The sequence below is a fragment of the Prunus avium genome, chromosome 2, assembly GCF_965620075.1.
Source record: "Prunus avium chromosome 2, drPruAviu1.hap1.1, whole genome shotgun sequence".
Lineage (NCBI taxonomy): Eukaryota > Viridiplantae > Streptophyta > Magnoliopsida > Rosales > Rosaceae > Prunus > Prunus avium.
In genome coordinates, this window is record NC_142285.1 from 13,297,468 (window position 1) to 13,303,878 (window position 6,411).

Here is a 6,411-nt window from a genome sequence, read left to right on the forward strand (position 1 = left end):
CGAGAAACTATGCTTAGCGCTTTATTTTGCGGCTACCAAGTTGCGCCATTATATGCTCCCCTCGGTCGTTCAGATCATCTCCAAGACCGATATCATCAAATATATGCTCACTCGGCCGATCATACGCGGCCGAATCGGGAAGTGGATGATGGCGCTGTCCGAATTCACCTTCCAATATGCGGCTCAAAAATCGGTCAAAGGTCAGGCATTGGCCGATTTCTTAGCTCACCACCCGGCTTAGGGGCAGGAAGAGGAGTTGGAGGTCGAGATCGGCATGGCCCGCATGGAAAAGAACTACTGGACCATGTACTTCAACGGCTCCAGTACTGAGGCCAGGTCCGGAGCCAGAGTCGTGATCGAATCCCCTCAAGGACAAAGATGGCAATTTGCGTTCTAGCTCGATTTCAAATGCACCAACAATTAGGCCGAATAGGAGGCACTCATCATCGGTCTCGAAATTCTGAGAGAAATGAAGGCAACCCATGTCTTGGTCTACGGTAATTCTCAGCTGTTGATTAACCAATTGACCGGGGAATACCAGTGCACGAGCGAGAATTTAACTATGTATTTTGTAACGGCCCTCAATTCGGTCGACAAATTTTCTAGGATTTCCATTTTCTACGTACCGCGCGCCGAAAACCATGAGGCCAATGAGATGGCCCAGGTGGCGTCAGGCGTAAATATTTCGGACGATGACCACGATCGTGTGATAAGGTTCGAGAGGCGTACCTTGCCAGCTTTGGCTGAACGGGGAATGACAACGCAAGTATCATCGGCCGAGGTCATCGACGAAGTCAACACGGCCGAGGCCGATTGGCACTACCCCATAGTAAAGTATCTGCGCGACCCCTCCGGCAGCCATGAGAGGACCACGCATTTCCAGGCTCGGTGTTATTTGATTTATCAAAATGAGCTGTATCGAAAGGGATCGGACGGCTTACTGCTCCTATGTCCCAGCGCCGAAGACATCAAGGTTATCATGACCGAATCCCACGAGGGGATTTGCGGCGCTCACAAGTCTGGCGTCAAGATGAGGTGGTTGGTTCGAAGGCACGGCTATTACTGGCCGACCATTTTAAAAGATTGCATAGAGTATGCGAAGGGGTGTATCAAATGCCAAATCTACGGCCCCATACAAAGGGTACCGGCCGAAGCCCTCCACCCGATTACCAAGCCATGGCCGTTCAGGGGTTGGGCCGTGGATATCATCAGCAAAATCTATCCGGCCGCATCCAACCAACACGCATGGATTTTGGTGGCAACCGACTATTTTACTAAATGGGTCGAGGCGGAGTCCTATCGGTCAATTTCTAGTGCACAGGTGGTCAAATTCTTCGAGAAACACATCGTCCACAAGTTCGGTATACTCGAAACTATCACGGCCGACAACGGCCCAGTTTTCGCTTCGGCCGAAACCCGGGAATACACCGAAAAAATGGGAATTAAATTGGTTCACTCAACACCTAACTACCCCCAGTCTAACGGACAGGCCGAGGCGAGCAACAAGGTAATCAAGGGCATCCTTGAGCAAATGATTGAAGAAAAACAAAGGGCATGGCACGACTTACTCCCTGAAGACCTTTGGGCTTACCAAGTCACAAAACGATCGGCCACGGGCACATCTCCTTATGCCTTAACCTACGGTCATGACGGCATCGTTCCGATGGAGTTAAAGGTTCGGTCTCTCCGTGTGACCGAGCAGCCTGGCGAAGGAAGGAAGGACTATGCGCAAGCTATGGCTCAGGAGTCGGAGGACTTGGAGCAGTCCAGACTCGATGCTTATAACCTAATGCAGGTACAAAAGCAAATCGCGGCAAGGGTCTATAACAGAAAGGTCAAACAAAAGACTTTCGCCGAAGGTGACTTGGTGTGGCGAGCCGTGCTTCCTATCGGGACTAAGGACCCTCGGTTCGGCAAATTCTCACCTAACTGGGAGGGGCCGTTTGTTATCGAACGAATCTTGGGCCGAGGCGCATTCCAATTAAGAGATAGGGCCTACCAATAAACGGCTAGTATTTAAAGAAGTATACCTCGTCATTATGGGAGACGGCCGAGAATGGATTATGAGGTTCTTACAACTGGAAGTAAACAACACGACGAAGAAAAAAAGACAAGGCATGCTTTCAGACAGAAGGAAAAAGGAATCATACTTCATTTATTTAAAAAGGGGTCACGTTTACAAAGGAGCGGCTAGGTCATGGCCGATTACAACATATAGATATGCATAAAAAAAAGGATTGTATCCTAAATCTATGAGCACCAGCTTCGTGGTCCCCTCGCTGGACAGGCAGAGGTTTCTTCCTGAGACTAGGGGCGGCACTCAGGACATGGGTATGACCAGGTGAACCCAGGGCCGTCATTCCGGCCAAGGGAAGGGGCGGAACTCCGGACACGAGTACGACCAGGTGAACCCGAGGCCGTCATTCCGGCCAAGGGAAGGGGAGTCACTATGGACATGGGTGCAACCCGGGTGCCCAGCCGAATGAACACGGCCACGGCCACGTTGGAATCATCTTACCAGACCCCCCCCCCATCTTCATCAATCGCATTGCAATTTCTCCTCGGCCCTCACCGGGAGGAAGGTCATCTTCCTCCAGGGCTGGGAAGGAATCTCGTCCTGTTTGTGCCTAATAAATCACGGCCATGAGCTGGCCGAAGGAGCCCCTTTTCTCGGCCTTGGTACTTGCTCGTAAAACTGAAACGCAGCGTTTCAACAGGGTGCTTTGGCAAAAGAAAAATGCTAAGGCATGATCATCTCGGCCTCGAGTGCAGGCCAAGGCCGAGGCCGAGCAAAATCATGGCAAAAGGCATTAAAGGCGAATCATCACGTGACAACAGGGTCCCAGGCTTCATTTAATGAAGTAGTGCCTCTGTTTATTGCAGCAAACCCACTGACCACGAATAAGCATTTAATGCATGAGGGAAGGTGGGAAGTGATTGAAGTTAGGATTTGGTGATGAGGATCAGAGTGATTAGACGTAGACATTCTCACAAGAATTCTGGCAGCTTGAGATATTAGGTCACCATCACTCAACGGCCTTGTAGTTCAGGCCGTGAACCTAACAGCCGAGACTAGTTCCTCTCTCGGCTACAATCGTTTGATTAGAAGACGAGTTCAAACAGGCGCACCACTTATCCATCCTACACTCATCAACATCTCGACGCACGGTAGACCGTGCTGGCACGCCCGCGCACAACCGCACCGCACCCAAAAGCAGGAAGCCGCGTGTCAACGCATATCCCCTCGGCCCGGAACTCCAGGCCGTGAGATTTACGCGGCAGACATGGCCACATTTTGGTTCTGGCTCACGTCGACTTTCCAAGATGAAAGACAGTCAGTGGACAGCAGGGGAGGAAGGGCCATCTGATTATGGCCAAACGACCAAGTCGCGAGGTTCAGCAGATATGGCTCCCCGATTTTTGGAAGGGCTACAATGGGGGCCACTTGAGCAGGTTAAAATGAAGGGGAGAAGGAGTAAAGGAGGATCGGGGCCCAGGAATCACTAAGCAAGAGGAGAGCTTCAGAACAAGAGGCGTGAAAGAAAAATGAAGGAAAGCAGGGTTTTTATATTGGCGCTAGAATTCAAAACGAAAGGGCGTGTCTCTCTCGAGAGACGTAACGCTCTGACAACGTGCTCAAAAAGCACGATGACGTGTCAAAAGCCCAGAGACCGTCGTTTCATTTGAAGAGGCGAAGCGACGCCTCGCGTAGGTCTGGGTAATGATGGCCTGCACGACGTGCTTGGGCATTAAATGTGCTTGGGCATTAAATGCGCCAACTGACCTGCGCATTTAATGCCCCAGTTGTCAATCACTTCAGAAGGAATGCAAAGGGTCCATCCCCTGGAATCCATTCGGCCCCTACACGTGCCGAGACTGAACAATCCGGGGATGTGGGGGCAATGTTTGTGCCTAATAAATCACGGCCAGAAGGAGCCCCTTTTTCTCGGCCCTAGCACTTGCTCGTAAGGCTAAAACGCGGCGTTCTGCCAAGATGTTTGGCCTTCCTGAAAACAAAAGAAAAATTACTAAGGCATGATCATTTTGGCCTCGATTATAGGCCGAGGCCGAGGCCGAACAAAATCACGGCCAAAGGTATTAAAGTCAAATCATCACGTGGCAGCAGGGTCCCATGCTTCATTTAATGAAGTAATGCCTCTGTTTATTGCAGCAAACCCACTGGCCACGAATAAGCATTTAATGCATGAGGGAAGGTGGGAAGTGACTGAAGTCAGGATTTGGTGATAGGAATCAGAATGATTAGACGCAAACATTCTCACAAGGATTCTTACAGCTTGAGAGATTAGGCCACCAGCTATCAGAGCAATAAATGCGTCCCCACGGCCAGAAGCGCAGAACCCACGATCAGGGCAGCGGCCGAGATTTGCCAGGATTTATGGGGTCACACCACCATGCTTCACGATCCCAAATGTCGATTGGACTATCCACTTGCTCTGATCAGGCCCCATCATGCAGATTTTCAGCCTCGATTACTCCTGCAGAGCTCTTCCTATAAATACCAAGCTCAAGCTACATTCAAAGGGTTCAAACACCAAACCAAAAAGCCTCCCACGGAGCAACTTATATTTTCCTGTAATGCACTTTCAATATCTTTACTTGCTTTTCTAGGAGTAGTGTTAAATTGTAAGGAAAATCCGTTCATCAATATATCATACGACCCTTGATTTTCAAGGCGCGAAGTATTGATCGACCTCACTAGCCTCTAAATGACAGACAAAGCCACTAAAGAAGAGGGAGCAGCGGCTGTGACCAACTTGCTGGAAAGACTGCTGGAAATTGGGCGGAGGAATCCTTACGGCCAATCTCATTGATCAACCTGATTGAGTTCCTTCACGAATCAGATGAGGTGGACGCTTTGACCTTTGATGACTTGGAAACGGCGCCTGCCGAGATGGAGGATGACTACCCTGAGGTCCAGAACCCTTTATTAGAAATAAATGTAGGGACGGAGGCCGAACCACGGCCTCTTTTTGTAAGTCAACTTCCTGAGTTAGCGGCCGAGATTATCGGCCTGCTCCATGAATATAAGGATTGTTTTGCCTGGGATTACCATGACATGCCTGGATTGCCAAGAAGTTTGGTCGAGCACGAATTAAAGATCAAGGAGGGGTTTAGGCCTTTGCAACAGCCACCAAGGCGGTTCTCGACCGAAGTACAACTGAAAGTTAAGGAGGAAATTGAATGGCTCCTTAAAGCCGGCTTCATCCGTACGGCCCGGTACGTTGAGTGGTTGGCTAACATCGTACTAATTTTGAAAAAGACTGGGGCTTTGAGGGTTTGCACCGATTACAGAAATCTGAATCTCGCAACCCCCAAGGACGAGTACCCCATGCCTATGTCGGACCTCCTGGTGGACGGAGCCGTGAAGCACGAGCTCCTGTATTTCATGGACGGCCATGCTGGTTACAACCAAATCTTCATAGCCGAGGAAGATGTCCACAAGACGGCGTTCAGATGTCCAGGCGCAATCGGAACCTATGAGTGGGTGGTCATGCCGTTCGGCCTAAAGAATGCCAGCACAACATACCAACGAGCCATGAACCTTATCTTCCACAACCTTATTGGCCGAACCGTTGAAGTCTACATCGACGACGTGGTTGTAAAATCCCCGTCCAAAGCTGACCACGTAGGGCATCTCCGACAGGCTTTCGACCGAATGCGGGCGCACGGCCTAAAGATGAACCCTAAGAAATGTGCTTTCGGCGTCACTGTCGGGAACTTTCTCGGTTTTTTGGTTCACCAACGAGGGATCGAGGTGGATAAAAATAAAGCTACGGCCATTATGGTGGCACCTCCGCCAAGGACCAAGAAGGAGCTCCAGTCCTTCCTCGGTAAGGTTAATTTTTTGAGGCGATTCATATCCAATTTGGCTGGGAAAATCCGGCTGTTGACTCCTCTGCTGAAACTGAAAGACACGGAACGGTTCGTATGGGGGGCAGAACATCAAGCGGCCCTCGACGGCATCAAGAGATATTTATCTCAACCACCGGTCCTTATGCCGCCGAAAAGAGGGAAACCCTTGAGGCTTTACATTTCGGCTTCAGAGGGCTCTGTCGGCTGTCTATTGGCTCAGAACAACGAGTCTGAACGAGAACAATCAGTGCACTATCTGAGCCGCACCCCTAACGTGGCCGAGCTAAACTATTCACCGATCGAGAAATTGTGCTTGGCACTTTATTTCACGGCTACCAAGTTACGCCATTATATGCTTTCTTCGGTCGTTCAGATCTAAACCAAGACCGACCTCATCAAATGTATGCTCACTCGGCCGATCATACGCGGCCTAATCGGGAAGTGGATGATGGCATTATCCAAATTCACCTTCCAATATGTGGCTCAGAAGTCGGTCAAGGGTCAAGCATTGGCCGATTTCCTGGCTCACCACCCGGC